This window comes from Caloenas nicobarica, chromosome 4, assembly GCF_036013445.1.
Source record: "Caloenas nicobarica isolate bCalNic1 chromosome 4, bCalNic1.hap1, whole genome shotgun sequence".
Classification (NCBI taxonomy): Eukaryota; Metazoa; Chordata; class Aves; order Columbiformes; family Columbidae; genus Caloenas; species Caloenas nicobarica.
The window spans coordinates 42,592,398-42,617,821 of NC_088248.1; positions in this window are offsets into that span (position 1 = coordinate 42,592,398).

Consider the following 25,424-nt stretch of genomic DNA (forward strand, 5'->3'; position numbering starts at 1 on the left):
GTTTTTTGTTTTTTCTCTTTTCTTCCCAAGCACAAATACAAGCTGGGCAGAAAATGGATTCAGAGCATCCTTGAGGAGAAGGACTTGGGCTATTGGCTCATGAGAAGCTCAACATGAGTCAGCAATGTGCACTTCCAGCCCAGAAAGCAAACCATATCCTGATCTGCATCAAAAGAAGCATGACCAGCAGGTAAAAGGAGGTGATTCTCCCCCTCTACTCCACTCTCATGAGACCCCACCTGTAGTACTGCATCCAGCTCTGGAGACCTCAATAAAAGAGGGACATGGACCTCTTGGAGCAAGGCCAGAGGAGGGCCACAAAGATGATCAGAGGGCTGGAGCACCTCTCCTACGAAGACAGGCTGAGAGAGTTGGGGTTGTTCAGCCTGGAGAAAAGGGTCTGAGGAGACCTTATAGCAGCCACCCAATACCTAAAGGGGGGCTTGTAAAAGAGGTGGAGAAGGACGTTTACAAGGGCATGTAGTGATAGGACAAGGGGTAATGGCTTTAAACTGAAAGAGAGCAGGTTTAGATTAGATATAAAGAAGAAATTCTTCACTATGAGTGTGGTGAGGCAATGGAACAGGCTGCCCAGAGAAGCTGTGGATGCCCAATCCCTGGAAGTGTTCAAGGGCAGGCTGGATGGGGCTTTGAGCAACCTGGTCTAGTGGAAGGTGTCCCTGCCCATGGCAGGGGGTTGGAACTAGATGATCTCTAACGTCACTTCCAACTCAAACCATTCTGTAATTCTATGAATATTGTTAATTACTCTGTTCTTCATTCTCCAGTCCTACGTGTTATCCATTTCTTTCTGAAAGATAACTAATTTTTTTTTATTGCCAGGATCTCTTAACTTCAGCTCCAGAGTTCTTCTGTTTTCTGTATCAACATCTCCAATGGAAATAACAAACAAGGTCACCCCAGCTGATCCTTCAAAAGAAATCTGCTGTTAATCTTCAGCTTTACACTTTCCCTAACAACAATAACCATTACCAGTTTGACCTTCCTGGAGATGTCACATATCTTGTTGGATTCCTTTGTTCATCATTATCTCCTTGTGTTGTAACTAAGAGAGTTGTGCATATACTATACGTATATGTAAAGTCTGGGCAGCCAAAGACCTTCAATTAGCCCATTTAATTCTATAAATTTACTAAACAACGCTGCATTTTAGAAATATAAATTTTTTCTTTTTTTTTTTTTTTACATCTGTGCTTAGATGAAACACATCTTTCAAAGAACACATGATAAATTCCTTCCTTAATTTTTAGAAACTCAGGATTTATATTATTTTCAATCATGGGAGCAGAGATTTGGGCTGTAGTCCTGACTTTATTGTAACTAATATCAGTAATGTCAGTAGGAGCAGATTTTTACCCTCATTGTTAGTTTATTACAGATCAAAATTGAATTTTTCAGATATTTTAAATACCATGTGCTAGGAAGCTCCTGAGGGAGGGATAGGATATAGGATATGACTATCACCATGGATCTGCACTTTTTTCAAAGTTCTAAGTTTATTGATTCGAAATACACAAGGCCAGAAGGCATCATCACATTATCTAGTCTGTTGTATTTTATATCACGGGCCATTACATTTCAGATAACCTCCACTGATCCTGATAATCTGCATTTGAATAAGGATCATTGGCTAATACTTATTTTCCAGGAAATATAATCTTCACTAAAAGACACCAAAAACCAGAGAATCTATCACTTTCTTTGTTGCTGGTTACCAAGGTTAATAATTTCAGTATTAAAATAAATTGTGCTTTATTTCCAATTGGAATTTTTTTTACTTCAGCATGTAGGCATTGATTCTTGTTACACCTTTCTGTTCTAGATTAAAGAGCCTTGTAATACCTATATTTTTCCTCATGAAAATCAATAACTCACTTATTTTCTTTAGGTATTCCGTGTCTTCATGCTGCAGTCATGCTAAATGCAGGTGTACCAAAATTAAATCCAAATACTCTTGTACAAAAGTGCTTTTCTTTTTAAAGCAGAAATTTGGTTTGCAGTGGATTTCTGATATGCCTGTAACACTACTTTTTACATCTTTTAAGTTGTATGTTAGCTTGTAATAGGACCATGATGAGAAAGCCATACTCCAATCTCTTTTTTTACCTCAACATTTTGACATGTTAATTCCTCATTCTGCCATCTCATGGTGGCATTCTGAGTTGTTCTCACAGAAATCTATAAATTTCCTTTTCAAAGAGAGCAGCAGAATGAGGTCTTGGTAAGAATATAACTTGATTTTGAAAGTGAATATGGTATATTATTATAGTCTCTTGAGTCAATAATGTTAGTGCCTTGAAATAACCCATATAAATAATGAATCAGAGAAGGAATGTACAAATTCATTCGTCAGGTACTTATATAGGAATAAACTGCTGAAGGTTTTTACCTGAAAGTCTGCTTAGATTGGTTTTAGAGGTAGAAAGCTAAGTTCCACAACACAACATCTTCAACACTACTGTAGAGGACAGATGCACCAATCTGGAATAAAAAAAGATATCCCCAGCCATCAACCACCGGTCGTGGACATCATTTGTTGCAATTTCACTCAATATGTTCTATGTTACATGATTTTCAGTTTTTTGATAACTGCAAAGTTCAGAAGTTGAAAAATCAAACAAGTAAGTCTTGTAAGACTAGCATCCATGGGAAGAAAAAAAAAAGGGGGGGGAGTTGGCTTGCAGTAAAAGATTCTGTTTGCCTGATATTCTTCTGTTCAGTCATAAATTCATCTGCATCTGTATTTCCATAATAGTTCAGCCCATATTGGGGCCTCAGGTTCACCTGAGGCATCAGACCTGAGGTCCCTAACTCATGCAAGTTGTCTTCTAGTCTGGCTTCTCAGCCAGAGCATTCTTTGTGTGGGAGAGAGCCAGCTAGTTGTCTTCCCAGGGAAACTCATGTTCACACTCAACAGCTACAGACGGTTTGGCTAAACTAAGATGCCCAGCTTTGACAACATGCGGTTCAACTTGAGTAGCTGTGTTCCTAAGGGCAGTAAGGACATAACTAAGAGACAAACAAATAAACAGATCTGCTGAACTTTTGGGACTTGTAAATACTATCACATTTATAGAAATTGTCCAGACCTAAGGGTGTTGAAAGCTGGTGTCACGGTTGAACCCCAGACAGCACGAAACAGCCGCTTGCTCTCCTCCTCCCAAATGGGATGGGAGGGAGAATGGAAAAAAAAGAGTAAAACTCCTGGGTTGAACTGTGTTGAGACAGAGTTTAATAGGACAGCAGAGAAAGCGTTTAAAAAAAAAAAAAAAAAAAGAAAAGACTATACAAAATGAGTTATGCGCAGTGCAGTTGCTCACCACCTGGTAATCAATGCTCAGCCTGTCCCCGAGCAGCAGTTCCTCTAGCAAGCATTCTGCGAAATACACACTGAGTATGACATCCTATGATATGGAATATCCCTTTGGCCAGTTGGGGTCAGCTGTCCTGGCTATGCCCCCTCCCAGCTTCTTGTGCACCTGGCATGACATGAGAAGCTGAAAAGTCCTTGACTATGCAGCAACAACTCAAACATCTGTGTGTTATCAACATTCTTCTCATTCTAAATCCAAAGCACAGCACTATATCAGCTAATAGGAAAAAAAATAACTCTATTCCAACCAAAAGTAGAACAGCTGGATAGGTTGTACTGGGAAGCTTTAACATTCATTTAAGAGTTTAACTTAAATAACAGGCCAATTAATTCTGAAAGTCTATCATTGGCTAAACCTTTGCGCACCAACACCTCAGTTATTTTGTGTACTCCAGATGTTGCAAATCTGGAATCACTGGTAGAATATTTATCAGTGTTATGGTTTGATTGCAGGGAGACAATAAAAAACTGCGGCAGATGTATTTTCCTTAACCCTCTTCCCCCTTCTCCCTTCCCCCCGCCCTGACCCCCTTTTCATTAAGGACAGGTGATTTTGAGAGAAAAGGAAAAGAAGGACAGAGAGAAGAGAGTTGGAAAATTTGAAAACGTTTTACTAATGCTACTAAATAAACATAGAGAAAAATAACACAGAACAAATATTATAGAACCAGTCTTGCAATTCCCAGCAGCTGCTCTGGCACGATCCTGCAGCCAACCGGAACGAGATTCAGTCTGTCGCGAGGCCTCAGCTTGCAGGGACGGCAGAAAAGAAGCAGAGAGCGAAGCGAAGCAGCAGAAGACCCAGTAGAAGAGAGAGAGAGTCCTTCTCGGCTCCACCTTTTATATTCAGGAAGTCGTGAATGGGATGGAGTACTCCAATTGGTCAGTTCATGGTCACCTGTCTCAGACCACTTCCTCTCGTTGCCTCCTCCCAGTGACCCAGGACAATCAGTTATGAATTATTCTTTTCATAATAATTTCACTTGAAAACTGAATTTATTTAGTTATTATCAGTTAAACAAAAAGTGACTTGGAGGAAGAAGAAATTATAAAAACAGAGCCATATTCACTATTTTATAGTTGCTATATAATTACATTGATTAAAAATCAGTGAAACAGGGTAGGTGAGGTTATCAGTACATTGTGGAACTGTTTAACTATTACTGTTCTGTCCAGTCAGTCTTTAAGAGTCCAAATCTAATGTTGTGCTACACTTCTGACGAGTGTGTCTACAGTTTTTTTCTATCAGTTAATGTTTTTTCCAGTCAGTTTGCCCACACTCAGTTCAAGTATCATTACCTCAAGCCCAAGTCCTGTGGAAAGAGTTTTTAAATTAAAGGGTATAAAGACAGAGATTTCTTGCATGTATTAACTTTCTCAAAATGTATCCTGACATTTTGTCACCAACTGCAGAATAAAACTTGCTTTATCAAGAATTCTCATTTTTTTCAGGTTAAAGCATATAATTTTTTTTAAGAATTTTTCAATTTATTTTCTCTTCATGATTCCATTACCTGAATGTGATGACAGAATCAATTGCTCATACTGATAAGTCTTGCAGAAGAAATATTTAATGCCTTAAATGACTGTATAACAAACAGTTATGTGAAGAGTCAGCTTGATGTGACAGTCCAGGTCTCCATGAGCCTTAAACAAGCATTCTTTTTGTTTCATTAGCAAAAAGGTGATACAGCAACAAAGCAATTGGGAGAGGATCTACCTTACAAGTCCAGCAGTATGTTCCGAAGTTTAGAGCTAGTGTAGTAGCACCTTTGCTCTAGTTTATACTCCTCATATGGGAGCAAGGCTTCTCACAATTTTAGATCTTTTCCCAGTTCCACTCATTGCAGTGCTTTCCATCACTGTCACTGTTCTGTCTGCTGCCCTCCTACCTGCACAGCTGGAGCTCTCATTGGGATGGGGAATTTTATTTGAATCCTTTGCGCGAGATCTATTTTCACATCTTTAGTTTTAGCACTTAAAATAAAAACAAATGTTACAGCTTGATTTACTGGGGAAATACATGCTGCAGGAGAGATGAAGAATTTAAAATATTCAGGACTAGTGTTTCACATTCTGATATAAAATGAAAAAAGTGTTTATCCATCAAATGTGGGTAGATTAAGCTTGCCTCATCAACACAGGATATGGCTCACTGACTTCAAAATACTTTTCAAAACTAAGAACAATTAGCAGTAGGATGCACCTTATCTGAAATCTGATGAATGCACGTGTACTACCAGAAAAGTAAACTTAGAATGCTTGCAGCAGCTGTTTTGAGAGCCAGGGTTAAATTAAGAAGCATTCAAATTTGACAAAATTAATGGAGAACATAGAGGTAGAGAAGAACTGGATAATTTCTTTTCACTTAATATTTGTTACTAAGAGAATACTTACCAACAAGGCTCATTAATCAATGATAATGTCGTGTCCCACAAAAAGAACAGTGGTCAACATGTTCCAGTCTTGCAGTACAGTTACCTTTGCACATTCTAAAACTGCCCATTTTTCTTTTCATTCAGGAGTCAGGCAAAGTCAGACACTGGATGTGTTCAGAAGCACAACATTTTTCTTTGATATTGGACTTCAGCATGCACGCTGCTGCTCTGCAGATCTCTTTATTCAAAACTGTTCGCAGTTCAGTGTTGTTTGCTCTGATAATACTGTCTCTCTCTCTCAGACCTCTTTATTGCTTTGAACTTTCCTTTGCAGTTTTCATTTCCTGAATTATATTTCAGCTTATCCATCATTCATTTCCAATGAAGTATTCTAGTTCAGCTAAAAGTAAAATAAGTTTAGACCTGAAGAAAAAGGTTTTTTTAAAAAAGGATTGTGTCTCAGCAGTCACTGTCTACAAGCTGTTAAAACAAATTCTAAAGTACAGTAAATGTTATTCCACAGTACAGAGTACAGAAATCATAAAAAGTGGTCACATTGCAATGACACTGCTGGTGTCACAAGCTGTACATGTTTATTCTCAGATTAGTTGAAAGTGGATCAACCTTATATGCCTAACAAACGTTCTAAATCATAGTATTCCACTAAACATGTGTATTATTTTCATAAGGAAAATGCCATTTAAAATAATTGTCACACTATTTTCTCCTTGTCTGGCTTTTTAGCACAATTATGATAATCCACTGCTATGAGAGTTGCATATAGCAAATAAAACTCATATATAAGTGCTCACACAGCACACCTAGACTCTAAAGAATGTAATGAATGCTGTGAGTTTTGTGAGTAGGTGTTTGCAAGGAACTTGCAGATCAAAAGCAATCAGACTCGGTTGATATATTGATCTCTATTTTTGACCCATCATACTAAATATACTTAGGCTGAAACCGCAGCTTTTTATGATGAGTTTGTTCACTATAAACCACTGAGCATTTCCTTTAAAAGTGTTTTTTTCAGTAGATGCACTGTATGAATTACGTCTTCATTTGGAAGTCCTTTGTGAATTAGAAGAATGTAAAAGCAAATCTGCTCCTTCTTATTTCTTGTTGCGAAATATGACTGTTGTCTATTTCTGTCAGATTTCTACAGAATATCACAAGTCTTATGCAGTGCATGATACAGTTAGGATAATAAATTTTAAAAAATTTTGTTTAATTTTCAACCGTCTGATAAATTTGTTCTCTTTTAAGATACAGGACCAAAACAGTGAAGTATGACCACAGTGTATTTCTCCTGCGTGACAATCTGGAGAAAATGTGACAATAAGGAGAGAACATATGGCAATGTTCTTCCTTTAGAATTTTTTGTCTCTTATTTATTTTCATTGAAAGGTTTCTGAAAGGAAACTGATACCTGAATCGCAAGGATTTTGTAAGATAGGTACAGATGTAAAAGAAGATAAGTAGAATTTGTCTCCGCTTTTGCCACAACTTTAACCCTTTTATGTTTGGGTCCAAATTCTTAAAAATGTAGGTTCAACAAAGCCACTGTGAACCTGGCTCATATATAAGCTATTTGAAACAACCATGCCTCCAGTTAGTACCTGGAGAGCTTATCTTATTTTCTAGAGTAGAACAAATCTTGTTTGTGTTTTAAGGAGGTGGTCTGGCATTCTATGAACAGCAGATATCTTTCTCTAGGAAAAACAGATATTTCAATTAAGAGTTGAAGATGTGAGAGATAACATAAAAGCCAGTAACACATTTAAGCTATTCATTATGTCATTTGCAGTAGTAGTAATACTGTATACTGCTATTACTAAAATAATAAAACGTAGAACTATAAACACAAATACAATAAAGAATGCAAAAATAGAAAAGAAATTCCAAAATAAAGTACCATGTAAATTAAACAAGTACTTGGATTTTTTATGAAAAGTTTATTTTAGAAAATGTTGGTTTCTGAAATTTCATCTCAGTTGGCATAATCTCACATACACTAACAATGTGACTGAAACAACACTTTCTGAGTATTCTGACATAGTTTTCAGCAACTCAAATAATTTTTTTTCGCCACTTTTCTCCTGCAATCTGTTATACTCAGTTGTAGTTTAGTGATTTCAATTGGACTGTAAACTTCATTGCAGGGACTGTGTCTACCTCTCTGTGCAAAGCACTTCTGAAGTTCCTTTCTAATTGGAATTCCTGGCAAGGCTGTGTCATACTGATATTGATAATATTAACTTTACACAGCTCCCATGTAGTTCATGGCTTTTTATAAAGAGTCTGTAAGATTATGATTGAAATGCTACTATTACAGTTAAAAGGCTGAAATTAAAGAATGCTACTCATTGGAAAAAGCCCACTTGTTCCAAGTGGCAGTGTCTCTCACTCAGCCTGGAATTTCTGTCTGAGAATTTGCATGATAAAAGCAAATGGTGAATGAACACGGGACTGAAATGTTTGGGAGAGGAGCCTATGACAGTTCCTTTGAAGCTTTAGGAGTTTATAATGTAAATAAGTATTTAGGGGATTATTAACATCCATATATTTTACTCCAAAGGCTTTCTGTAAGGTCAACTTTGAAGCAGTTGAAGTATGCAGAAAGAACTGTAAAATATATGTGTGAACATGTTCAAAGACTTTAGAGCAAGGGTGTCAAACTCATTTTCACTGGGGGCCACATCAGCCTCACAGTTGCCATCAAAGGGCGGAATGTAATTTTAGGACTGTAAGTTTATATAGGACTGTATATATATATGCGTGTGTGTGTATATATATATACGTATGTATATATGTGTATATATATACACACAGTCCTAAAATTACATTCCGCCCTTTGATGGCAACTGCTTGGCTGATGTGGCCCCCGATAAAAATGAGTTTGACACCCCCACTTGCAAGAGTGTGTTGCAGAATATTTTTATTTGACTTTTAATATGATAGAATATATGCCAATTTGGTGTATATAATTGGTTGCCATCAGATATAAATAATATAGGCCCTGGGAGTTCTGGAATTTAAGGAACTCTGACAGACTAAAAAAAAAAAACCCAAAATTCCAAAAAACAATGGTCTTTCAAATGAGCTTTAAAAACAAACAGGGAACCAGGCACTGTTGATTATCGTCACCAAAAACCATAATTTATTGCTTAGAAGTATAGCTAAAAGTTCAGTGACTGAACACACATGTTTACTCCAATGCAAATTAAGTGTTAAACTAATCACAGAAACATAGAATGGTTGCGGTTGGAAGGGACCTCTGGAGATCATTTAGTCCAACCCACCCGCTAAAGCAGGTACACCTAGAGTAGTAATAGTGAAATGAAGACTACTTCATACAGCTGTTTCTAAAGCATGTCTGAAAAACGGTCTACTTCTTCAGATGTCCAAATGCATTTTAGATGTCTTGAAGCACACAAGCTGAGGCAAATGACCAGTGGAACTCTAATTTCCAGTTAAATTATTAATACTATGTTATAACGGCATCACTATGTGTAATAGCTCTGTGAGATATACTGACTTTTTGATTTGTTGCACATATAATTAAAATGTTGAAAAAAACCCTCTTGTTTTTTCTCATGCAAATAAAATTAAATGATGTGAAAATCTAAGCATTAGCTTTTAGGTGGAAATGAATGATACCTAACTTTTTTTTTCCTTTTTTTTTCTTTTTTCTTTTTTTTTTTCTTTCTTTTTTTTTTCTTTTTTTTTTTTTTGGTATATATCCTGTTTAGCCTGAATTTTCACTTCATAGCAAATAAGTAGATCTATTAAAAATATTTGTGAAGGTGTACTGGATTCCAGCTCTTTCTGTGATAGCCCATTACCGAATTTTCATGAATGATGATGTAACCATTGCTTATAATAACTATTTTAACTTCAATCAGAATTTTGACTATCTGTCAAGCATGAAAGTTGACCCTAACAAATGAATTTGGTAATATTATGTCCCTTCATATATTACTGAATTATTCATCCAGTATACTGAAGCTACAGAAAGCTGTCAGAAGGTGCTTGTCATCTGTAATCATCATCTGTTATATCCCCTAGAAATCTAATTCAATTACTCCTGTCAAGAATAAATCAAGAATAACTTCTGCAAAATGAATATTCCTTTGTTTAACTCACTGTGCCTTGAGGAATCTTTATCTCCCTTTCGTCTATATTTCAACAATTTACTTCATAAGGAGGAAATGACAAAGGGCCTAGCAGGAAAGGGAAAGAAAAAAATGTTGGATAATACTCCTTGAGATAAGTTAGTTCAAAAAGCTGAATTATTCATACACCAATAAACTCACACCTAGGGAAGTGAAAAGTTGGTTATCACAAGGAGAAAGAAGGAAATAATTTGATCTGTTTACTAACATGTATAATGCAGCCATTCACTTAATTCTGCAAACATTTTCTTATCAAATTGGTTCTAAGAAAATGAGAAATAAATTGCTTGACTGTATTTATACATTGCTTATATAGCAATTTTCCTTTAGTACTTGTCAAACACTCCAAATAGCCACAAATGCACTCTATCTGTCTTGGTTGTGTAGGGAAACAACAGCATCACAGTAATGCCAAAGTCATATGGTTCCTCAGAGTTTTTAAATAATGTTAGAAGTACAAGTTGGCGTTTTTGTGCTAATCTGCTGGATAGTCTCATCCAATTAAAATGCAAACATGGAGATATGAAGAAGATTCTGAATTTGAAATGCCAAAATTATAATATGAAAAAAAAAATCCTATTGACATATAATAAGAAAAGACAGTTTTCATTATCTAAAAAAGTAACCTCTCTGGGAAGCTGAAATTAGAAATTAATCTTGAACTGCTGCTTCTTAGACTATGCTACATTACTTGTGAACTTTTATTTGAAAATGCAAGCATACATCAAGTAAGTAAAAACCCCACAGTCAAGATGCATGATTTTCTTCCACTGAAAACATGGCTTTTTTTCACGTAGTAGGAATGTGTGCTGATCGTAATAGTGGAAACAACACCTTTGACTATCAGAGGATAGAATATCAGTCATATATGTTATTAAGAACCATTCATTCAAGGAGCTGATAATTTCACAGAAATTATTACAGCTGCTCAGTAGAAATATTTATACATAAATTTATGTTAATACAAATTTAAGCCAAGAAAAACTGGTGTTCTGTCTGTTTCAGAAATGCTTGAAATGCTTTTAAATGGAGGAAAACCACGGCAGAAAAAGCAGAACATCTCTGTTTTCTGGCTGGTTGATTAAAAGTTTCATTCCAGTTTTCATTAATCTACATTCATTCATCTACAGATTTGCAAACAAACTCTGAGTAAGAGATAGTTTAGAGCATCTCAGATGGCACTGGATCCCTGTCTTCAGGCAACTGAGACAAGCTTCAGTTGTTTATGGTAGCTGAAACCTCTCTACAGTTCCCTAAATGTGTTTTCTAGTGGCTTGACTGAGTTGCCCCCACCTAGGTGGATCATGCCATTTGAGAAATGTTGAGAGATCAGGAGTCTTGGCAGTTAAAGTTATAATCATAAAGATTAAAGTTCATCCTTGAGACAACTTCATAGTACTGAAAGGGGGAAAAACTGATTAGGCAGAAAAAAGGGGGCGTATTTTGAAAAATACCCTGTTACAACTCAAAAGAAACAATCTTGAACTAATTTATTCAATTAGTTTGGAAACTGATGATTAACTGACGTAGATCTTCAAATTGCTCTGGTGAAGAGGGTTACTGATTCTAACTGCTCATTTACAGCACTTAGGAGAAAACCTCATCTTGGGAAAGGGCAGTTCAGTGCAGATTTCAAATACGATAGCACAAAGATCAAACTAAAATATTCATTGAAACTGGAAAAATTATAAATTACAACTTTGTTACTCAAAACCTGTTAGATTTGACACAGGAAAAATATATTAGATCTTCATATAATCATAGAATTGTAAAAATGGTTGAAGTTGCAGGGAACTTCTGGAGGTCATCTTGCCGAATCCCGTTGCTCAAGCAGAGCCACCTAGAACTGGCTGCCCAGGACTGTGTCCAGATGTCTTTCTTAATATCTCCATGGATGGAGACTCCACAATGTCTTTGGGCAATCTGGTGCCAGTGCTCCATCACCCTCAGTAAAGCAGTGTTTTCCGATGTCCAGAGGAAACCTCCTGAAACCTGTCTTTCAGCTTGTGCTCATTGCCTCTTGTCCTGTCATTAGGCATCACAAAAAAGGGCCTGCATCTGTCCTCTTTGCAACTTCCCTTCAGGTATTTATATACACTGATGAGATCCTCCCTGATCCTTCTCCAGACTGAATAGTCCCAGCTCTCTCAGCCTTTCCTCTTAGGAGAGAAGCTCCAGTCCCTTGCTCATCTTTGTGGCCCTTTGCTGGTGTCTCTCCAGTATGTCTGTGTCTCTCTTGCACTGGGGAGCCCAGAACTGGATACGGACACTTCACTCCAGGTGTGGCCTCCCCAGCGCTGAGTAGAGGGGAAGGATTACTTCCCGCTACATGCTGGCAATAGTCCTTCTAATGCTGGATCCCAGCATGTCCTGTTAACCGCTTTTGCTGCAAGGGTGCATTGCTGGCTCATGTTAAGAAACAGAAAGTGGTGAAATTTATCACAAAGTACAGATAATAATATCTAAAACTTAGTGGTCACTGTGCAAATGATAATTTTCTTACTAAGGGGGAAAGAAGTAATGTGCGATCTAACAATACTTCTATATTTGTACTTCAAGAAGACTTGAAGAGCTGAAAGCAATTATGAGCAGAATGTAGTGGGCAGGTAATTTTTTTACAGAAGCACATTAATAATAAGGTGACTTTTGAAAATATTTTAGCACATGACAAAAATTCATAATCCTGAATCAAGAAATACTCTGCTGCATGAAAAAAAGCAATCCACTAATTTGACATAAAGGGGAAACGAAAGCAGCTAAATAATTAATTAAAACATCTGTATATTACAAATGGAAGAATACAAATCAGAAATTAGGAATTTCAGAAAACTAATGAGAAAATGAGAAGTACATGTGGAGAAATGTAGCCAAGTTAAAAAGCAGAAGCTTTTGTATGTGACAGGAAGAAGAAAAAATCTAAGATTAAATGTTATCTGTTAATGATCACATTTACAAATTTTAGTTCTATATTTAGGAAAATATCAGATGGTATATTTAGAAAAATGGGAAATTATTTCCTCCTTGAAAACCGGATTAAAGTTGCACAGCATGTGCTAAAGTTTGGCATTGTTTAATCGAAGGGTCTATCTAATTTCTTACAAAATATCTGGCCAATGAGCATTCTGCACTATTAGCATTGATTTCCTGTAAGTCTTGAAACCCTGGGGCAGTTCTCCAGAGACTGAAGGAAAGATGATGATGTGATAATATTCAAGAAGGGTGAGTTGAGTCACCTGGGTGATGTTAGGCCTGTCAGCCTGACATTGATCTCAGGCAAAGTAATGGAGAGAGGCTGCTAGAACACTTGATTAATAAAGAAATAAAAGAGGTAAATATAATTAATGCCAATCAAAACAAGTTATGGAAAATAAATCTCATCAAACTGACTTGATAGCTCTTTCAACAGCACTACTAGTTTGGTTGATAATTAAAATAGGATTGATGAAATACACCCATTGCATCACAAGCTTTTGTCTTGATACTGTACCACAATTTGTCTAATAAAGAAGGAAGCAACAAAACTAGTGTTACACACAATAAATTGATGAAAAGCTGTCTAAGTTGAAGGTTTCAAAATTCACTCAGAGTTGAAAAATGTCATGTAGCAGATAAGTTTCTAGCAGGACCCTGTTGGATTTGATATATTTTGCATTTTACTGTTGTTTTTTATTGATGTCTGATAGGGAAACATTATTCTTCATTGAGTATACTGATAAGAGAATGGCTAAAATAATTGAATAAGATCATTTACTCATATCATAACATCTGATTTTTATTTTATTTTAGTAAAGATGGGTCAGCTTAATGAAAAATGTTAAATAAGTATGTAGTCACAAATCTATGAATGAAAAATTAGGCTGTGTTTGCAGCAGGGTGGACACTGTATGAAGCAGTAGGCTGAGAAAGACTCAGGGAGTAAGCTGGATAATTAGTTGACAACAAACTTTCACTGTGACGCTGTAATTCATAGGAGTAATACAATCTGTGGACACATAAATAAAACAATTGCCATCTAATGTGTTTGGAAAATCTCCATACTCTCTTATAATAACTCAGTTCTTAGGCTGGTGTAATTTTAAGTCAGTAACAGCTAATTTTGGAGTCCACAACAGACATGGCTTAAATGGAACAGGTTAAAAGAAGAACAGCAGAAATAAAGAAAAGATTGGAGAATTTTTCTGATAAGAAAGTAATCTAAGAATCCTCCCTGAAAGCTAAGATATAGCTTATGTTGTTAATAACTAAGATTTATAATTAAAGGGGATGGATGATTGGCAAGAGAACTTTCTTCAGTCTGTCAGAAAAAAATAGGCAATAGTAACACCTAATGGCTTGTAGTTGCAGCTAGATATATTCAAATTATAAACAAGAGAATTTAAGGGTAGCATAAGACATGTTTTGGACAAACGATCAGTATTTGCTCTTCTTAAATTCTTAAAAGCAGGTTGGTTCCCCCATTCCATTCTAACTCAAGAAGGAATTAATTTGAAGTCTTACATTACAGAAAAAAACCCCATGCTGGATGATTGAATGGCCTTTTCTGGCGGCAGTCCATGAATCTATAGCAACAGGGAAAGCTGACTCTTTTGCTCCGCTTGCCAATAAACTGAATTAAGCCCGATCTGTATAGAAAATGTTCACTAGCAGAATACTAATTGGATGGTATGTGATTTTTTGATTAAATAATTATACTGATAAAATATCTAGTGTAATTTCACCTATACACAGTGCAGCTTAGTCTGTTTTTTAAACCAAATAAACATACTGTTCTACATTAGAATTACTGAACTTTCATTTAGAGCCTTTAAGCAAGCCTAAAGGGAAAGAACTTTTACATCTATGCTGTGCTTAAAATTTATAAATGATGGACTGACTTAAACTTGCTGAGAGATCTTGACCCAGCTGAGAAATATGTTTTCACTAGTTGTATCAGAAAATACTCTGTGCCAGGTTGTTTCTTATACTCAAACTATCCTGTGTACCAATACAGAAAAAAGTCTTCAGCAGTATAAAAGCATTTCTTTCTTAAATGATGTTCCTAATTTCCATACAGAAGAGTAAGGATTCTAAGCTAGGCCTGGTCCCACACTCAAATATCATGACCACTGTTAGGGCAAAATGGAGAACAAGCAGATCAAGATGATAGTATTACAGCCAAAGCAGAGGTCTTTGATACATGCTAATTAAAACTGCGCTAGCCAGGATAATATTAAATATGGCTTGCCTTGAATGCAAATATAAACCTACCAAAATAGTGTAAACAACAGCTGTATATACAACTTTTGTGAGACTCTGGTGGTATGCCAGATACGATATATAAGCATTTTATTTAAGTCTGGGAGCAATGTGACCAGCAAAGGTGCAAACAAAAACATGTGCAACTGCAATTAAGAGCCATCTAAGCGACAGAAATTGCAATCCCAAGATAAATAACAATGAACAAGATAAACAACAGTGAACAAGATAAACAGAAGGGACTGCAGGTGGGTAGAGCACCCTGCCTAATGTACAAGGATGACCATCAAAACCAAAACCAAAATGAGCAGCATTTGGAGCATCATCTGAAATCCCATTTGGGTGGAGGTAGAAAGAGGCATAAAATGTCAATGATGAACTTAAAAAAGAAGAGAAGCTTGCTTTGGTTCTCATTTCTCTCATCAAAGAGTTCTCAAGCTTGGTCACCTACAGAATCGCTACAGACCACAGACATCATGCACTAATCATATGGCACCAGCTTCAAGGTATTGTATGTTTACAGATATTTCAGGGTGTGATTTTTAGTGACAGTCAGTTTGCTATAAGTGGTGATAATTATTAATAACACATAAGAAGTAACCATCAGCACAAATGGTTTTCTTAATGAATCAATTTAGTAAATTCAATTTTAAAGTTTAAAGTGTGGCCGAATCTGTTAGCCTCTTAAATATCCCCATCACAGTAATCTCAAATTACCTGATACACACAAACATATTTGTATAAATATGTATGTCTATAAATTCAGTTCAAAAGTATACCTCCCACACACTGTGGTGTGAGTACTTTCTGCAGGAAAGCATACTCAGACACCAAAATAAAAGGCTCCTGCAAGGTAAAACAGCTACTCTAGTTTGCCCCTGAACTGGACAAGTTGCCTCGTTATGGAAAACAAGTACATTATTTAAGTCTACTTTCCTCCTCCTGCATGCAGTTTCACTCACACGTATTGCTCTTTTTGAACGACAAAAACAGAATAAGAAGTCAGGGACATTCTTTTCGATGCAATATGAAGACCTTCAAGAAATATGTTGACTAGTCTCTAGCTAAAAAATAATGGGTTTTTTGAGTGTAGATTTAATAAAACTACCATTGTACACCCACGTCCTCCATGACTAGCTTTTAATTACGGGTATGAAGGAAAAAGGAAAGGAAATTAGTCTGAAGCCATATGTACAAATTAATTATTTATTTGGCATTTTCAGTTTCAGATGTGTTCCTCAGTGTTCCTCAGCCAGTTTTGCATTGTCTCTGAGAAGTCACTAGAATTTAGTAGGAGGTTATAATGCAATTAGTGTATTCCTGTTTAATGATGACAATGTATGCATTTTGTGTGTTACTTGTGCACTTTATGAGTAACAGGGGTCCGGATCTGGGAAAGTAATGTATAATGCTAACTTGTAGAGAGACAACTTTGGGCAAGTCTTTGTTTGAAATCCAAATAGCAGGTTTGAAGGTGAGAAATGGGACTGGGATTGCCATAAACCATAATCTAACAATTTGTCATAGGTACCTTAAACTCAATCTCAGTTCTCATCCAGGGCTCTAACCACACAGGTAAACCAAACATTGAGACAACAGCTTTTAACTTAAACTTTTTTAATTTACCAAATTACATGTGCCATGTCTTACCCAGAAAGCACCCCACAACCGTAACCGGAATAGTTGGATGAGAAAGAGCTTTGTCAAGCCTCTATGAAACTAGTTGTGAAAATGCTTGTCCGTGAGTCTGGTGGTAGGATTTGTAAGATGAACAAGTAAAAAATTACATATCTAGAATACCCCAAAACAGTATCTGCATCATGAAATGTAGCCTGCATATACATGCACACACACATATATACATAAAAGTACACGCATATATATATGTATAGAAGAGCATGTACTGGGAAATCCTCATTTGTATTTCTCCATCCAGGAATGAAAAACAAGTAAGGAATAATGATATAGCTTTGACATGAGAAGGAAAGCAAATTTGGAATGCATTAACACTCTGGATAATACATAAAAATGGGCACAGTCATTTCCTGTCTTTCAGATATCTTTTCAAAGAAAATTAAGAAAGAAGCATTTTAGCACACAAGCAAAGAAAGAACATTTGACAAGAGATACATAATTCAGACTGCTACTTAGCAGCAAAAGTTCAGGAGGTGGAAAAGACGTTAGATATGCTTCTCTGTTAGACATTTCATTTTATATATTTGAGGCACCTCATTCCAAGCATACAGAGTGATGTGAATGCTATTCTGAGATACTTAGCTTTGGCCATTCGTTAGATAGGGAACTTAGATAGCCACTCTAATATGCTGAATCTCACTTGCAGAACTGATTATAAAGCAAGTTATATGCCTGCATTTGTCCAATAGTGGTTTTTTTGTTTGTTCATGAGCAATATGGTTCCATTTGGGTGTGTGTTTTTTGTTTGTTTGTTTTATAGTGGATTTTTTTTTTTTTAATTTAGATTAAATGTGTGATTTTGATCCCAAACTCGATTTTCTGCTTAGAATCACAAAGACTAAGAACTACTATTCACCTTTATCACTTTAGGAATCGGATTCATTACTGGTGCTACTTGCACAGAAACCTGGTAGACCAGTGAAGAATGGTGGTAGATTGCACTGTAAATCAACAGTTACTTCAGAAGAACACATACATCTAAAATAAAAAGTTGCAGTATGCCTAAAGGTCTGGAAACTGAAGTGATTCACTGATAGGTAAATTTCTCTTAGTCTTTTATTCTATCCATGAGACTCAGAGGCACTAATTACCAAAATGATTGCTGGTTCATTTTTTCAGACTATATATAGCTACAGGTAGAGTGAGACAGAAGGGACAGAAAGAAAACAAATAACATCCTGGAAAAACAGCATTCACTGAACAGCTATATCAACATAGAAATGGAGCAGAGGATTATGACACTACCCAGGAGAAAGGCTTATAAGTTTAAGGGACTGGAAACATGTGGCCAGGTGACTCTCAGATTGCTCTGCATGAATTTGCCTGATGTGAGATGTGTCTACCTGAATGAAATTTGGCACAGACTCAGCTGAACTACTGTACTATGCTGATTGTAGCAGATTAGTTTTTGTCAACCAGATAGACATTTGTGTTGGAACTGCACTCTCACATTAGCCTTGTTGATTTTCTAAATTGTTTTACGTATGGCAGCTGCCATCAATATTTGTTTTACAGACATTATTTCTCCTAGACCCAGTATAGACCAGTGGTCATGTCAAATATTTAGATCTGGAATCCAAATTGCTGAAATCTAGAAACAGTTGTGTAGAGAGTGGTACTGCATGTGAGTAAAAGTTGAACTCCCCACCTTCCCTCCCTTCACCACAGCAGCATTTCCACAGGTAAGAGAATCTCTACTTTTTAAAACCTGGTGACAGGCTATATATTCTTTAGGTTTTAACAGTTCGCATCCTTTATATGCATATTTCTCCCTCAATAGAGATGGGGGCAGCTGTATAAAAAAAATGTTTGTAGCCACCAGTGTTAACCATACTGAAATCCCTCTTAGTGAAAAGAATTAAAATATAAAAGGTGGTAGACCTGTCATCAACATTGGCTCTAGGGTGATGACTGGAAGTGGAGGAAAAGAAACAAGATTTAAGAAGGGCTGGTTATATTACCATGACCTCAGGAGGCAGAATGGACAGTCAGACTTTTTCCAGGTAAATCCAAGCTTCTCAGCATCTAACTCTGGCATCTTGATATGATCAATGAAGATCTCTTCTATAGACCTGCCTGCTTTTTCGTTCCATGTTAACAATGAAATACTGATCCCTGTCAGAAAAATGAACATGCGGGGGATCATAAGAAAAAATATTAAAGGTATAAAAGTCTGCTGTGAGGCAAAAATAAAATGATTGTAAATGTTTCAGTTAGACTCTATATAAGTAATAGAGACTATAAGCATACAATAAGGACTAAGAAAAAAAGATTTTTGGTACTACTTAACCACTCATCATAGCTTAAAAAAATCCAGTTAAACAGAAAGGAAATCAAGTTTAAACTAACAGTATAAAGTACTTTCTAAGAACACATCAAAACCACTTGAAACTTATTGCTACACGTGGAACTGAGAAGCTATATGTTACACATGTTTTCTAAATTATGAAATAGTTTGGAAAATTAGAACATATGATTCCTTTGCAACTGAACACCTCCCTGAGACAAATATGCATTTCATATAGAAAGATGTATGCATTTTTTTATACAACTTCAAGAACTTGTGAGAAGAAATCACTTCTTAATCCATATCTCATGTTAATATACAGAGGTTAGGAATGCTATTCTTTCTAATACATCGAAGGGATCAATAAGGGTGGGAATTGGTAAGAGGGAACCTTAACATTCTCAGAAGTAATTTACTAGGTGCAAATGGTATAAAAAATTATATTCTTCTATCTGTGCATGCATATCTACTAACTGTTGAATAATTTTCTCTCTGTTAAAGCAACAACTAAGCTCAAGTATGATTGCATATAATACATAAAAAAACTTGCACAAAACTGCCTGCTTAGTTGCCATACTGTTCTTTTATCTGTAGCAAAAAAATGTAAGAGGCATTTGAAAATGGAGATTTCAAAGTGCCACATTGTTTTTGACATTTTAACAGTCATAGGAAAATATTTATATTATGGAGTATATATGTATTGTCCTGCCACAAAACAGAACAAGGTGGCTACTCCTAGTGATTTGTGTCAACTCAGCTTACATTCCCATGCCCAGCCGTCAACATTGGTACTATTGTCAATGTGTCTTCCTGGTTAATTAGCATCTGTTGTATCTGTTATATGAACAATCATTCTTATTTTTGCCTTCTATATCCTTAATCCCCAAATCTAGGCTTTTTAATTTCATCATCCGCATCAACATCTATTTCTGAACCAAGTTATCCATCAAGACTCAGTTTGAAGAAAATAGGTTTAAAATTTATAAGATAGCCAAAAGGATGATGAAACTGATAACTGTCAAACAAAATACCTTCTGAGTAACTATGTGCATGCCTTGTATGAAATATTAACTGCTATTTTGTGAACAGTTTACAAGGAAGAAAAATCAGCATTTAATTTGGACTGGTTATGTGGCATTGCTTTCCTCTTCTCATGGCAAACTATATCTTTTTGTTGACAGATGAAATTTGAACTAATTTTTCTGATTCTTTTCATTTTAGCTGATTCCTCTCTCGACCATGATGCGCTTGGTTGTTCTTTGAGATGCTTGCTTTTCTAAATCTTAAACCTGAGGCATTTATTCACCACTGGCATTTTCAGGGCTTTTCACTAAAAATCTCTGTGAAAAATACCACGTAATTGGTGCATAACTATTTGGCAAATATATCTCTGAAGGCTACGGATATGTAACATACATTATATATACTGATTGCTTAACTTACGATACTTTTTGGATAACATTTGCAAAAGACAGGAAAACCTCTAGGAGGTTAATTTAAAAATAAATGATATCTCAAAATACACACCTTAAATATCAGTGAGCTTCAAGGTTTGATAGAGACCAAGATCTACCCTAGTTATTCACATGGAAGTGATAAGAGGATTTATCCTAACAGTTCAAGACATACTACTTGATACACTATTATCATAGCATCTAAGTCCTTACGTAAACTTGCAATAAAATCCATTGTAAACAATAAATAATATTGAAATTGAAATTATCTGAGTACATTAGTTATGAATTACTGAAACTGATCAGTTTCAAAAAGATAGTCAAGCAAAATTTTGAATTAAAAATCCACAATTTTCATCGTGAAAGGATGGAAATGCAGGCACTTAAATCTAATAACAAAATGCATGATGGTTTCAAATTAAAAGAAGTATAGCTTGTGTGAAAAAAAAGTCTAATGTGCAGTAGTGATGAAGGTAGAAATGATAACTTGCCTGATTTGGAACAAAATATATAAATTAAGTTATTTTTACTAGGTGTTTCAAAGCAATATAGCTTCTTCAATGAAAATGTAATTGAACCTAGCTGTTCTTTTCAATCACAGCCACATTATTCTTTGCACAGTATTTCAGAAGAGATTACTGGATCTTTAAACACACAAAGATCTCCAGCTGTGCTGACTTTGATAAATGTGCTTGAGTTAAATTCATATTCTCTGAGCCAAAGTTTGTGTCAGTTGGAGCTCTGCTCTAGATCACAACGTACACATGACGACTCCTGATCGCACCCACACCGTACCTCAGCAGGAAATAACTTGGATTTGCCAAAATCTCCAAATCCTTTGCCTCCCACACTAATCAGTATGCATGATCTTATTCATTAAGCCTACTAGGTAAACCTACGGCATGTTATATGTGAAGAGAAGCCTATTTCTCTGAGCATCCGCACAGAAATGGTGTCTGCTATTGTTGGTGAGGCAGGCAATGCCAAAGATGGGATGCTTTAGTCAGTGTTTTCTGTAAATGGAGGCAGAACTCCCACCCTAGTGCCTAACACCTGCAGTACTAGGAGCTCATACTTCTTTCATTGATGCAGTCTAGCAATCTCTCTAGCGTTAAGAAGGTACTAGGGTGCAAACGTATTGTAAATTGTACCTAATACTTTCTCACTTTGCCTCATACATACCAATCTGAACAACAGTGCAACTTGAAAGTTAGATATCAGACTATTTCAAGATGATCATGAGTTCAGAAGGTTAAATCTCATGTAGGATTTTCTATACTTAACTAGAAAAAAATGAGTTCATTTCAGTATGCTGGTGTGTTTAGTAACTTCAGTGAGGACACCAGAAAGCTGTTCCACTGGGACATGGGATTTTGGATGTCACTTGTCACAGAAATATTTCAGCAGGCTGAACATAAATTGGAAGGGCTGCCTTCAATTTGCAATCACATGTGCCAACTTGTCAAACTGCATCATGCACTAAATTGCAATACCTAGAAGCCATGAGCAGGAGCACTGTTCCCTCCAGTAAATCTGTAATTTGCTCTGACCTTCTTTACATACAGAGTGGATCATATCCCTTTTTCAGTTCTTTCAAGCAGTGGTCTCTCTGACTCCCTTCTCTGATCTATCTCACCAGCTTCAGCATGTGAGAAAACATCAAGCCAGGTCATGCAATGTCATAAATCCTGGAATCTAGGTTATTAATCAGTGCTCTTTGGCTGCCTCTCAGAATAATATTTCACACTCATAATAGCCCTCCCATGTGCTTTCCCTCTTTCTTGGCACAGAAGATGTCCCTCACATCCTGGAATGTCCTTTATGTCGCCTATAAAATCTCTCCATTTTGGACTTCCCTCATAGGAAGCTTCAGTAAACTGTCAACCAGGGGAAATGAATACATCAAGGCGCTCAGAACATTTTGAATAGTAAGAGATCTTCAGAAGGCCAAACACATCTGTTTTTTCATCAGTATTTGAACATATGTCTAGCATTATGCAATAAGGAAACATATGCCAACAAGTACATTACATGCCAGAATGAAATTGAAAAAGCAGCAATATAAAGCTACTTCACTCCTTCAGGGATCCCTGAAATAAATGTTCTGGGGTCACATTTTGCCAACACGTGGCCTTCTGTAGTCAAACAATTCAATAATGTTTACCTAATTAAGGGGAGACATGCAGGCTTTGAAAAGATTGTACTTCAATATTAAATAAGTGAGGGTTGCTTGTGTTGAAATAGACTACTCAAAAAAAAAAAAAAAGGAAAAAGTAAGCTCCTTTTTGCCCTGCTGGATGCAGCATTGTGGCCTGATTGTCTACCAAAGTCTAAAGAAATTGAAGAAGTAATTTCCTCTTTTGTGTTCAATCCGTTCATCAAAAAATATTGCTGGGGAAAATGGTGACATAAGTCACCCTATTTACACATTTGCCTGCAAACTCTTCTCACCTGCAGATGTTTTCTTCTGCCCTTTTGGCTTTGTCTGGCACCCTGAAATGATTCAGGCAAGTCAGCAGCAGTTCTTTCTATATGCTCAGCCTACCTTAGGGCCTGACTTTCTCTTCCTTTGCTTCTCTGGAAAAGCAGGGAAGAAATTCAGGGGAAATATGCCTCCCTGAGACATCAGTAACAGGAGTGAGTTAGATAAGTGACAGATGTTGCTTATCCATTGATTGGGGCCTAGGGCTGAGAATCCCTCTGGCTTGACGGTCTCCTTCAGATGTGTCAGCAGAGAAAAAAGAAAGGAAGATATATTAGCATTTCCTGGAATCTGAAGATACAAAATATGATTCATTTTTAGCCACATACAGCCTGCTGATGCCCTAACCCATGAACGTGTTTGTAACTTGCTAACTGTATCCTCTGGCAGATTTTTTGCTTTGCAGACTCTTTCTCAGGAAGAATAGCTCTGGACAGGGTGGTAAAGCACTCTGGTATAAATGTTCAGAATGTCCTAGTGATCTCATGAAGATGAAGGTATTGAAGATTAGCATTGTAGCTCTTCACAGATCTCTCCTGATCTCCTGAAGATGCAACTTCATGGTTCAGGACCACGTCCCCCATAATGGACATAATGGGACAGGAGCACAACCCTGCAAAACAGTGCATGATGGAAGCACTTTGTTTTCATGTGAGTAAAAAAATCTTCCCACTCAGTTTTTACAGTAAAAAACTTTTAACTGTTAAATATCATGTTTTTTACTAGATTCATTTTCGGATTGTGCCTTTGCATGCATAAATGTAATGACTATTTTTTAAGCCTCTGTTCAGTCTCTGGGATCTTTTAGAGCAAAAGTCTTTGAAAGAATTACTGCATGTCACCAAAACATATTGTAGAACAAATACACAGTACCTTTAACAAAATGTTTTAAGAAGGTAGAGTTTTTGCTTTCACAAAGTTTTCTTCAATTGTATCAAGTTTATATGTTGTAGACTATTATTATAAATTTCCTGAGCAGCAGTTAAGCAGGAAAGATTAAAGTTAGTAGGTGAATGTAAGAGAAACTGTTATGAGGTATTTCTGCTATGACTTTAAGAGAAGTCTTTTTGTAATTACACAGTGATTAACAACTGTATTTGTATTTTCTTATCTCAGTGTCATGAACACTCCCCTTTTTGAAGCTGGAATTAATATGAGCTGTGAAAAAGAATACTGATAGCTCTTTTGAATGTTGAACAATATTTTCTTTGAGGATTATGCAAATTAGTTTTAAAGTCTCATTAAATGATAATTTTTAAACCAACTTAGAACCATACTCTAAAAATTCTGAGCTAAAATTCAGATCAGTGGAGCATGAACTTGGTAACACCTTGCTAGATACATTGCCAATACTGCTATGTTCTATAAATATTTTTTTTTGCATTCAGTATTTTCAATGTACTAATTTTCTAATATATCCTTCAATGGTTTCACAATATATTTATGAACAAATTTATGTATTCTCAATATTAAACACAATTTTAACTTCTTTTAAACAAATTAAACTATGCATTAAGAGGACCTTTAGTCCGATAGCCAGATACTGACAGGAATATAAGTAATCGGTTTTTAAGGTAGTGTAGTGGTGTTTAAAAGCTAATTAACTGTAATTTGGGTTCTTTAATCAACTAATCACTACTTTCAATCCTAGTCCTGCAATAAGAACATTATGTTTTTCATACAGAGCAAAGTTTAAACAGTTCATAAGCTTATTTTATTATCATGCAATGCGTTAAACACGTGTGACAATTGACTGAGTCAAAATGTGTGTCAAATTAGACAGCTTCTAAACAGATTTATTGTAAAACCATTTAAAATATCTTTTAAAGGAGCCAGGAGGAAACTGTGGAAATCCTTGATAAATCATAGTAATATTAAAGAGTGTCAGAAGTAAGCTTGTGGGGATTTGAGCTTGGGTGTCTACTCACTTATTATCAAAACACAAAATTTCCTGCCACGTCTGAGAAAGAGAGAAATTGCACTAGTCAATGCATGTATTAAAGGAAATAAGAAAGCAGCAGCCCCCGCAAGGCAAATAAAGCTGAGAAAGAAGTTGGGAGATGAAGATACACTATTCCCAGATGAATCTTGCAATATTTGTTTTCCATTCATTTTTATTTACTGAGAATTGAGTTACTTCATAAATATAAAAACAAAATTACAAATAAATGAAGAAAAAAAAGATAAATAACCTTGGACACTTTGTAGATTGTTTACAACAATCTGTTTCAACTGAGAAGTAAATCAAAAGCTGCTTTGTTTAATGTCAACAGATTTCTGGTTCTGAACTTGTGCGTCAGCCTAGAATTTATTAACTGTGTACA